The sequence below is a fragment of the Hipposideros armiger genome, unplaced genomic scaffold (assembly GCF_001890085.2).
Source record: "Hipposideros armiger isolate ML-2016 unplaced genomic scaffold, ASM189008v1 scaffold_531, whole genome shotgun sequence".
Lineage (NCBI taxonomy): Eukaryota > Metazoa > Chordata > Mammalia > Chiroptera > Hipposideridae > Hipposideros > Hipposideros armiger.
In genome coordinates this window covers 724498-735552 of record NW_017731881.1, presented here as the reverse complement: position 1 = coordinate 735552, position 11055 = coordinate 724498, and the positions used below count along the sequence as shown (strand labels likewise).

General features: G+C 36.7%; 1 pseudogene; it reads left to right on the top strand.

Annotated features, from left to right (window-relative positions):
• Positions 1–9841: 9841 nt before the first annotated feature.
• Positions 9842–10646, top strand: LOC109396654 (60S ribosomal protein L8 pseudogene; annotated as a pseudogene).
• Positions 10647–11055: the final 409 nt, after the last annotated feature.

Genomic DNA, 11055 nt, shown 5'->3' with positions numbered 1-11055 from the left:
GAAGAAGAAGAAGAAGAAGAAGAAGAAGAAGAAGAAGAAAGCAACAGAAATAACCTTTGAGAGGGCCCAGATGTCAGATTTAGCAAACAAAGACTTGAAAGCAGCTATTACAAATACGTTCAAAGAATTAAAGGAAATAAACAATGCTTTAAAAAGTGAAGGAATATATGATGACAATGTTCCATCATAGAGAATATCAATAAAGAGAAATTATATTTTAAAAAGAATCAAATGGAAATTCTTTAGTTGAAACATACAATAATTGAAATGAAAAATCTGTTACAGAGACCAACTATAGATCTGAGTTGGAAGAATAAAAATCAGTGAACTTTTAAGAAAGATCGATTAAGATTATGTAATCTGAAGAACATAAAGAAAGAATAAACAAAAATAAATAGAGCCTCAGAGTAATGTAGAACGCCATTAAGTACACCAATATACAAGCAATGTGAATGCCATAGGGAAGGAGGAAAAGAAAAATGAGCAGAGAAAAAAAATCTCAGAAATAATAGCTATAAGCTTACCAAACTTGATTTAAAACATTTATCTACATATGCCAAATGTTCAACAAAATCCATGTAGGATAAATGCAGAGATTCATAGGCAGACACATCAGTCAAAATGTTGAAAGGAAAAGAGAAAATTTTAAGGAGCAGGAGAAAAAGGGTTTGGCATATATAAGGGAATCACAATAAGATTAATAGCTGACTTCTCAGGAAAAAAATGACACCAGAGGCTATGGAATGATATATTCGTTTTCAAATAAACAAAGACATAATTTGTTACCAACACACCTGTCTTCTGAGAATTACAAGAGAAAGTCCTTCATTCTAAAAGGAAATAACATCAAATGAAAATTCAAGTCTATATATAGAAATAAAGAGCACAGGAAGAAGGTTATGCATAGGTAAATATAATAGACTGTATAAAAATACCTTTCTCTGTACTTTCAATTGATTTAAAATATATCAGATTACATAAAAATAATTATAAAACTGTATTATTGAACTTATAATAAAAAGATTTCATATATATAATAATAATAGCACAAAGGAAGGAAATAAAACTATACTAAAGCAAATTTGCTATATTTAATCAGAATTTGAGATAAAGGTAAATGAAAATACAATATAGCAAAACATGAGAAGTAGCTAAAGCAGTGTTTAGAGGGGAAATTTATGCTACAAACATCTACATTACAAAAAAGAAAAACTTCAAATTAATAGCCTAATCTTCCATCATAAGATACTGGACAAAGAAAGCAAACTAAACCTAAATCAAACAGAAGGAAGGGAAAAATAAAGATTACAGAAGAAATTGTTAAAATATTTAATAGAAAAAGAACAGAGAAAAATCAAGAAGACCAAAAGCTAGCTCTTTGAAAGGATCAATAAATTGACAAGTATTTTGCTAGGCTTACCAAGAATAAAAAGAAAAAGACTCCAATTAATAAAGTCATGACTGAAGAGGAAACATGACCATGACTCTCACAGAAATAAAAAATAATTATAGGGGAATACTATGACTATCTTTATGCCAACAAATTAGATAATTTAGGTTACAAGGAAAATTTTCTTGACAGACTCAAACTATCAAAACTGACTCAAGGACCATAACTTCACCGACAATTCTACGGAACATTTAAAGAATAAACACCAATCCTTTTCAAACTCTCCCCAAAAATTGAAGAAGGGGAGTGCTTCCAAAGTCATTTACAAGACTAGCACTATCTTGATACCAAAGCCAGATAAGGACACCACAGAAAATAAAACAATAGACCAATATCCCTGATGAATATAAGTATAAAAATTCTCAACAAAGCATTAGCAAATAACACACTAAAAAAATTATACATCATGACAAGTGGGATTTATTTGAAATGCAAGGGTGTTCAACACACAGAGATCAGTAAATGTGATACATCACATTAATAGAATGAAAGAAATCATATGATCTCAATAGATGCATAAAAATCATTTGACAAAAATACACCTTTTCATGATAAAAACTCTCAACAAATTGGGTATAGAAGGAACAACACACTTAAACATAATAAAGGCCAAATATCACAAACCCACAGCTAACATTATAGTCAATAGTGAAAAAATTGAAAGCTTTTCATTTTAGATCAGGAAGAAGACGAGGCCGCTCACTGTCATCACTCTTCATCAACATAGTACTGGAAGTACTAGATAGGGCAATAAGGGTGAGACAAAGAAATAAAAGAAATCCAAATTGAAAATAAAGAAATAAAATTGTCTTTATCTGCAGATCATCTGTTCTTGTACATAGAAAACCCTAAAGACTCCACGAAAAAAAAAAAAACTGTTGGACTAACCAACAAACCCAGTAAAGTTGCAGGATCTAAAATCTCTAAAACATCTAAAAAACAAAACATCTAAAAAAGATAAAAACTATCTCATTCATAATAGGATCAAAAATAATAAAATGCTCAGGAATAAAATTAACAAAGGAAGTGAAATATCTGTACAATGAAAACCACAAGACTTTGGCAAAAAAAAAAATTGAATACAACATAAATAAATGGAAAGATATACCATGCTCATGATTTGAAAGAATTAACATTGTTAAAATTTCTATACTACTCTAAGTCATCCATTGATTCACTACAAGACCTACCAAAATTCCAATGGCATTTTTCACAGAAACAGAGAAAAAAAATTTTCTAAACTTGAATGGCACCACAAAAATACCCTGAATAGCCAAAGAAATCATGAGAAAGGACAAACCCAGAGGTATCACACTTCCTGAATTCAAACTGTACTACAAAGCTACAGTTATTTACACGATATTGTACTGGCATAAAAATAGACCCATTAACCAATGAAAGAGAATAGAGAGCCCAGAAATAAACCCCCATATTTCTGGTCAACTAATATTTGACAAGGGAGCCAAGAACCTTCAATGGGGAAAGGATAGTCTCTTCAACAAATAAGTGTTGGGAAAACTGGTAACCACATGCAGAAGAAAAAAATTGGACCCCTATTTCAAACCACTCACAAAATTAACTCAAAATGAACTAAAGACTTAAACATAAGACCTAACATTATAAAACTTCTAGAAGTTAATATAGGAAAGAAATTCCTTGACACTGGTTTGGGCAATAATTTTTTTAGATATGACACCAAAGGCACAAGCAACAAAAGCAAAAATCAACAAATGGGATTACATTAAACTGAAAAGCTTCTACATAGCAAAAATAAATAAAAATAAAACAAATAAGTAAACAAATGAAAGAAATGAAAAGGCAACATATGAAATGGGAGAACATTTTTGCAAATTATGTATCTGACAAGGGCTTACCATAAAATAATATAAAGAATTCATACAATTCAATAACAAAAAAAAATCCAATTTAAAAATGGGCAGAGAAACTAAAACAGACATTTTTCCAAAGAAGACATCCAAATGGCCAACAGGCACATGAAAAGGTGCTCAACATTATTAATCATCAGGGAAATGCAAAACAAAACTACAATGAGATATCACCTGTTAGAATAGCTGTCATCAATAAGGCAGGTTGGTAAGTGTTGGTGAGAATCTGGAGAAAAGAAAGCCCACGTACACTGTTGGTGGAATTGCAAATTGGTTCAGACACTATTGAAAACAGTATGGAGGTTCCTCAAAAAATTAAATATAGAACTATCTTATGATCCAACAACTCCACTCCTGGGTATATATTCAAAGAAAATGAAAATAGGATATCAAAAAGCTATATGCATTCCCACATTTATTGCAGCCTTATTAATAATAGCGAAGATATGGAAACAACCTGTTTGCCAATAAATGAATGGATAAAGAAGATGCACTATGTTCATATATAATAGAATATTATTCAGTTATGTTAAAAAAGGAAATCTTGCCATTTGTGACAACACGGATGGACCTTGAGGGCATTATAATAAGTGAGATAAGTCAGACGAAGACAAAAACTGTATTGATATCACTTGTATGTGGAATCTAAAAAAGCCAAACTTATAAAAAGAGAGAGTAGAATTATCATTACTAGAATCTGGGGACTGTGGGAACTTGGGAGATGTTGTTTAAGGGGACATCCTAGGGGATGTACCCTTGGAGTTGAAACCTCTCATAGTCACTCCCCTCCCTTAGATGAGTGTATTAACAGAAGCATCTGTGGCCAAGGCTGTGGTTATTTCCAAATCCTCACGGCCCCTTCCTGCTGGGTTCTGGTAGAAGAAGGTATGATATAGCAGTGCACGTGATGGATAAAGATGAATGGTGTATGTCCTGGCTCTCTCAGTTAAAACTGTGTGGTCTTAAGCAAGTCCCTTAACTACTTTGGCAAGTAGTTTTTCAATTGGAAATAAAGATATTGGACCAGATGACCTCTTATCTATCTTCTAATTCTAAATGTCCTGAGCTCTGGGACAGTATTTGTCAGGGCTCTCTAGAATAGCACTGTCTGACAGAAATTCCTCTGATGATGGAAATGTTCTCTATCTGTGCTATCCAATATGGTAACCACTAGCCACATGGGGCTATCTGAGCAGTTGGAATACGGTAATGTGACTAAGGGACTGATTTTTAATTTACATTAATTTAAATTTATATAGCCACATGAGGCTACTGGCTACTGTACTGGACAGCACAGCTCTAGAGACATAAGCATGGGTAGAGAGAATAATTATTTCCTTACTAATATGTAATCAAGCAGTTATTCCATTTTGTTATTCATAGTGTCATTACAAGGATTAAAGAAAAACACATGTTCAGAACTTCAAATAATACTAGACCATAGTAAGCACAAAACAAATGTTAGCTTTTCTATTAATACTCTTATGTAACTGGTTGTTAAATTTTAATTACTAACCAACTTTTTTTATAGTTTGATAAGATAAACAATAGATTTATGAAACTCTAAGCAATTATCTGCTTTGGTTCAAGATTTATCTTCACAGGAAAAGGAAAAATGGGCTTGGGAGTGTAGTAGAAAAAGTTAACCAGTTCCTGAGAATTTAACATATATGGCGGCATAATCCCCAAAATTCAGACCTGAATTTCTCCTTTTATGGACTACTTTCCATTTGTGATGGTTTTCTTTTTTCTTTTTTAGTTTCAGCTCCATTTCCTCTGAGCCCTTAAAGGGTCTCAACCTCTGTGTCTGTGGCTCAGTAGTTTTACAGCCACCAAAAAATAGCACATTTTACCTCTTGTTAATGCCCTTCTGAGCAAGATAAGATGGCTAATTACATATGCCATTAACAGAATGCAATTCCAACTAATTGACCAAAAGTATTATACAGCAGCAATTTTTGAAGAACAAAGTTGTATGAAATACAAGGTCATATTTCAGAAGCCTGTTCCCAGGAACAAAGAATTCTAAACCATTTACTGTCTTGCTGTGAATTCAGCTAAGATTTGTGCCTGTCACGTGGTGTCCCAGAACTATGGCAGCTCATCATGTAACCGAAATTCACTGAGTACCTGCTACATATAAGAAACTCTGCGAGGCGTCAGAAGGAAACAAAGATATGATTTGTCTGCGATATAGTCACTGGCCTTCAAGAAGCTTGCATTCTCTCTTCCATTTATAGTGCTTCTATGACTCCTCTTTGTTCCCAGGGTATTTGTCGCACAGTCCATAGTCCGTCATGCTCTAGCCCCAGCTGTCCAGTCTGACCCCTCCAGTTCTCCCCCATGTGTCCTGTGCCTCCGCCTCACAAGAATACAGCTGCTCTGTTTTCCACAGTGCACCCCTGCACTACTCCCCTCCTGCCTCATTTTGCACACACACACACACACACACACACACACACACACACACACACACAGAGTACTCATTTTTAAACTGTAACATAATTTCTTCTACAAAAACTGCCCTAAAGCCTGTCTCCTCTTCCTGCTCACATTGCAGCTTGAGCATAACAGTATGGTAATGACCATGATGGAGAGAATGTTTTGTGAATCCCTCTATCCTGAGTCATAAGTTCCTCAAAGACAATGACCAAGCCTTCTCATTTATGTAACCTCATGTCCTAGACATAGTAGGTTTTCAAAGTGTACTGAATAAATAAAGTAAAAGTGAGCTTTTTAAAAATATATATGTATGCATTCAATCAGATTAAAATGCAAAATATCACATGACGCATTCATATTTTCAAATGAATTGCCACAGGAAACTTAAAGGGGGATATCTCAATACAATTAGATCTCTCAAGGAAATATTATCATTTTTGGTAAGGTGATGACTGAACCAATCCTTAAAGTACAAGTTAAAAGATGAGAAGAAAATCATATCAGATAAGGCAGGCAAAATCTAAGGATTAGCCACTGTGACCAATGTTTATGTATTCATTCATGACCGTCTAGTTGTTGAGAGCATTGAGAAATCCAGAAAAGATAATCCATGCTTCCTATCCTCAGGGATTTTAAAACTTAACAGAGCAGAAAAGAGTTTTTGTATATTGTTATACTGAAGAATACACCTGAGTTCACAGGCAATTTTGAGCATGTCACTCATAAAAATAATTATGTTCTTTCAAAGAGCTCAAAGTTCAAAAGAAGGTACAGATAGGAGTATGGAAAAGTGGGTGACAGTATTTATCAAGCAGACACACCTTCAATACACTGGGTATTTAGTGGGGGGTTTTTTGAACCAGAGTGAGCTGTAAAGTGCCTACAAATCCATCCAGGAGCCACTGAGGGAACAATACAAAATTAGAGGCATTTTTCTCCAACCTGTGGACACAGAAGCCTCCTTATTTTTCTCTTAGCATGCTACCGATGCAGCATTGCCTTTCTACTTCCGGATATAAATGAAATACCACAGCGCAGTATATGTTTCCTACTCCCTCTGAAAAGCTGTTGATGGGCTAGTGATATAGGAGAATTAGCTCCCCTTGAGGAACAATAGAAAACAAAAGACAAGAGAAGAGAGATAAAAGTCTCTATTTTCTCTCCCATGAACTTGAGGTGTGGCTCTTTCCTGGAGAAGCCCTAAGTAATGAGTAAATACAACTGCTGAGCAATGTGCTATGTCCTTCAACAGTCGATCGTATAGCAATAGGCAACGGGCAACGCTTGAATCGCTTCACCTCTTCTCTTGATTCACTTCCCTTCTTCCCTCGCTCACTGCCCTAGGCTTGTATCTCACAAAATTGTAGTGCCTTAATCTAAAACTCAGGCTCTGACTTCTAGAGACCCCAACCTAAGACGTTATCTTATTCTTTGTTTCTTAAGCATAGTAATTTTTAAATAAATATTTACTGAATGATTCAATGACAACTTTGTTTTAGAAATAGCATATAATCCAAGCTAGCTGTAATTTATGAGTTTATATAAACTATATCATGCAGTCCTGAAGCAAGGACCATTTTGTTTCTCAAATAATAACTAACAGCTAATACCTACATGGTTCTTACTATGTGCAGCATTTTAAGCACATTACACAGATTAACATACTTAATGCTCACAACAAACCATGAGGTCATGTGATAGTCATTCTCCTTTTGTCAAGTGAACATACATGACAGGTAGTCCTTCAGCTCATGCATAAAGGTGGCAATGGCTCATAATGTCACACTGCTTCATGTCTTTCTTCATGCCATTTACCTCTTTCTTCCTCAGCCTTAGCTCCCTCTTGGACCTCCAGTATAATCACCTGGCTTTACCCTGCTTTCCAGATGACCTAGGAAGACATAACTAAACTCAAGACTCAATTTTAAAACTCTATAGTCATTTAACTTCAATAAGAAAGCTAGCTGGATCTTACTAGAAAATTGTCCAATCAGCTTCAAGTGAACTTTCTATGCAAAGAGACTGTCAGTGTGCCCTGCACAAAGTGATGGGACTTTACCATAGTTGCATATTGGTGCTTATGGCATAATGGTATCAGCAAGAAACCACACACCAGTGACTCATTTTAAGTATAACCTAAACTCTAGCAATAAGACCGTGGGGAGGAAAACTATAGCTCTCACCTACCTGTTCCTCTCATCTCAATATAATGAAATAGTTGCCATCTATTGAAAAACTTACTACTTAAATCTATTTGCCTTTTCACAAAGAGCACACAGATTTTTTTCCTTTTCTATTACACCTATCTTGGCTTACCCCAAAATTAAGGTAATTTATGAAACATGTGAAATGCATTGTTAAAATAAAAAATCAGTACCATGGAAAGCATATGAAAGAGTTAAAGATAAGAATTTTAAGATGGGGGCCGTTTAGGTTCTTAAGAAGAAAAGGGTGAAGGTTTGGAGTTATGGTCAGTCAACATTTATCATCCTGATACTACGTGCTAGTTACTGTGCTAAATGCAGACAATACAAAGATGATTACAGCATTGTCTCCCACAAAGGAGGCTATCATCTAATGGAGAAGCTGTAATAAGAGAATACAAGTCTACTATGAATTTGTGAAAAATCATCTGATGGTTAGGATGAGAGAAAAAGATGTATGAGATAAGCTATGATTTTGACAGGGATCCTTACACTTAAATCACATGGTATTTCAAAGAGCTCCAAGAGCTTTTTGTGTTTTTTGTATTGTCTTGTTTGTTTTGTTTTGTTATCCTCACAGTAAAAGCTATCACCACTGATAAACTTAAAAACTGTGGAGCTCAATCAGAAAACTGTTACTGATATAGACAAAAAAATAAAGCTAGAATTTAGTCTCAGTGTTCATTGACATTTAATTTCTAAAGGATCACTGAGGGCCTATCCTGCTTATAAACTAAAGAGTGGTGACTCAAAGCTGGGTTTTCACATAACAAAAATTGTCATAAAATTGCCCTAAAAGAAGCTTCCTGATATAGTGGGAAGCGAAATGACAAGGCACCTATTGTATTCAGTTTCCTGAAACACTCTTGTAAAACATATGGCATTTGAGACTTACTTTCATCATTGGTAAAAAAGGAACTAAATATTTCACTGGCTTATCTACAGCTCGTAATTGGTGTGCGTAGCAGTATTCAAACCTGGTGGCTTTAATTCCCCAAATCAGCCATTTGCTGTTACAGTCAGGTTTCTTTCCTTCTCAAGCTGGGCAACGAAATGTTGGGTGCTGAGACTTTGGACTTGTCACTAGAAACTAGTAACCTAAAGCAAGAGAAGACATGGAAAATGCAGCTCAGCTCCTCCATATCATAGATGAGGAAACATTTCTAACAATCTTAAAGAAACAATGCTGAGAGCATTTGACAGGCTCTGTTGTTTTCTACTGAGAGATAAGAATTGCACTGATGTGCTGAGTGCCTCTAATTTAAACTTGGTTATACCATTTGCTGAAATATCCTTGAAATATTTGTAGGAAAAAAACTAATCAATTTAGAACTGTTTGTCATTTTTACTCTAAAGACACCTCAGGTAAAAAAAAGAAATCTGCTAAATCTTGCCAGAACAGTACCCAGAAGGTTCTTCTCTGAAGACTTTTAAATAAATGCCAAAGTCAACAAAGATAGTATCAGTAGTTGGAGTGAGATCACTGTATTATTTATTATCTCATTACGTACCCACATATTTTAATGAGTTCATTTCTCCTGAGGCCCATTCACCAGAGGTTTTAAGAAAGAAGAAAAGGTCATGGGGAAAACAATGAGGAATATGTTCAGGCTGACTGGAACATGAAAATCCAATTTGGGGGCACTTCTATCAGGTGGCTACTTTTTCACCCCTTTGGCAAATTAAAAAACAAAGGACACAAAATACAAAAGCACTCATTCCCCTGACCTTCATGATTTTTGGACAATGAATGTTTTACAATTATTTGTTTCAGCTAGTTAGCTCTGTTAAATGTATTTCAGCTTCCTTGTTAAAATCCTGAAGTAAAATCTTTCTCTAAAAGATTAACTTCAGCTCTTTCGGCCGCACTAGGCAGCAGACTGCCGCCATGGGCCGCGTGATCCGTGGGCAGAGGAAGGGCGCCGGCTCCGTGTTCCGCGCGCATGTGAAGCACCGCAAGGGCGCCGCGCGTTTGCGCGCCGTGGATTTCGCCGAGCGTCACGGGTACATCAAGGGCATCATAAATGATATCATCCATGACCCAGGTCGCGGCGCGCCCCTCGCCAAGGTGGTCTTTCGCGATCCGTACTGGTTTAAGAAGCGGACGGAGCTATTCATTGCCGCCGAAGGCATCCACACCGGCCAGTTTGTGTACTGCGGCAAGAAGGCTCAGCTGAACATTGGAAATATGCTCCCGGTGGGCACCATGCCCGAGGGCACCATTGTGTGCTGTCTGGAGGAGAAGCCTGGTGACCGGGGCAAGCTGGCCCGAGCCTCCGGCAACTATGCCACTGTCATCTCCCACAACCCCGAGACCAAAAAAAAACACGAGTGAAGCTGCCCTCGGGCTCCAAAAAGGTCATTTCCTCTGCCAACAGAGCTGTGGTCGGTGTGGTGGCCGGAGGTGGCCGCATTGACAAGCCCATCCTGAAGGCCGGCCGTGCCTACCACAAGTACAAGGCAAAGAGGAATTGTTGGCCCCGTGTGCGGGGTGTGGCCATGAGCCCTGTGGAGCATCCGTTTGGAGGTGGCAACCACCAGCACATCGGCAAACCCTCTACCATCCGCAGAGATGCCCCTGCTGGCCGCTAAGTGGGTCTCATCGCGGCCCGCCGGACCGGGCGTCTACGGGGAACCAAGACTGTGCAGGAGAAAGAGAACTAGGGCGGGGGGGCTTAATAAAGTCTGTCTTTTTAACAACAACAACAAAAAAAAAAAAAGATTAACTTCATATGTATTTAAGGAAAATCTCTAGCCCTGGCTTTTTTTTTTTTTTTCTGAATCATATTTATAGCTGCCTCCAAGACATTTGCCCACTTTTACCATCAGTTTCTCCAGCAGGTTTGGACATATGCCAAACTTAACATTTCAAATTTATACCATTCCCCATCCATCCTCTGTAAACCAACTTCCATAGTTATTTAATGATACTACCATTCTCCTAGCAATCTAGGTTCAAAATCTTGGCATTTTTCTATTGACCTTCTCACACTGAGCTACCAAATCCTGCAGCTACTACCTGGATATGTGTCTCTATCGCTAAGATTTTTACTGGGGCTTCATTACCACTTGT